Raw genomic sequence first — 1,527 nt, 5'->3', positions numbered from 1 at the left:
GATGAAAACGGAAACATATGTGTGTTGTTTACACCATCAGTGGAAACAGCCCCCCCTCCCCAACATGTAAACAAGACTTCACACCAGCAGGCAGCCATAAGGCCATCACCATTAACCATTTGATATGTAAATCWAGAAARARAATTCAGAAARCAAAACCTTACCTCAGAGAAATTCCTAGGGCTTTGAAGAAGCTGTGTAGAAATCAAAACCTCCAAAGCCTGGTTATATGCAACGCTGAAGACTTCTTGGGAACCTCCCATTTGTGCAAGGTTTGCAGCCATTGAAGAAATCTAATGCTCACCTTACTATTTTCGATTTGGGGCACGAAATTTCATGAAGAAGAAGCTGGAAAAGTAGAAAATAGAGAAAGGTTTTTCAACTTACCCAAAATGGTTTGGCGGGGATGGGATTGGAGCAGAGTATTCATGAGGAAGAAGGTAGAAAAGAAGAGAACATAAAAAGCATATTTGACCTTAACCAAAATAGAAGAAGCTCTGCATTTCTCTCTTAAAGTTCATGCATAAAAAGGTTGTACCATATGCTTTATGACTTGTCTTTAAGAGATTTTTGAATTTGGTGCATAAAACCATTGTACCATATGCTTAGTAACTTGTATTTAAGACAATGATCTAAATGGTTATATATGTAGTATAGATATATATAGAGAGAGAGAGATGGGTTATTATGCAATCATTTATATTTGTACAACCAATACAACTCAATCTCAACCGTCTATTTAATTTGATGAATATGTGATTTTATAGAAGTTTTAATTCTTTCCTAATATAAAGTATTGGTTATAATTAATGAACCCTAGTAATCTTTCATAAATATTCAAATCATAATAAATGAACTTTCATCATTTTCATAAATATCTCAATTGATTGGGTTGCATTGGTTGTACAAATGAACATGGTTACATTTGTAATATACTCTATATATATAATTAATATTATTGTAGTATTTTATTTATTATACATCATCGTTTTTATCGAGTATAATTTTGTATATGTATTCAAAGACCTACTCGATATTATATCGTCTTCCTTCAATGATTCTAAAATGAAAACTTTATGCTTTTTCGAATTTAAAAGCGTCATGAAGGTCTTTGTAAATCACCGAGTCCATATATATATGTATGTATGTATATATATATATATATGCGTTGTATAGGAAAAAGTCTAAAAACTCAATTGACTTTAGTGTTTAGAATAATTAAGTTTATGGACAATTTTTTGGAACAAATAAATCATTGGACATTCCAAAACTTGTTAAATAACTCATTGAACTTTCTAAAACCTGTTAGATACATCCTTATAACATATAAAACTGGTTAATGTGGTAAAATAATTGAAAAAGTCTGGAAAGAAAAAGCCAATGGACTTTCATGTTTTGAACGATTAAGTCTCTAAATATTTTTTGAACCAAAAAAGTATTTACATCTATAAAATGAAACAAATATACAAGAAGTACTTGCATTTACAAAATGGTACTTATATCTAAAAAAATTATTGATGAAATTTA

The sequence above is a fragment of the Cynara cardunculus genome (genome assembly GCF_001531365.2).
Source record: "Cynara cardunculus var. scolymus isolate 2C chromosome LG 5, CcrdV1, whole genome shotgun sequence".
Classification (NCBI taxonomy): Eukaryota; Viridiplantae; Streptophyta; class Magnoliopsida; order Asterales; family Asteraceae; genus Cynara; species Cynara cardunculus.
This window is presented reverse-complemented; position numbering follows the sequence as displayed.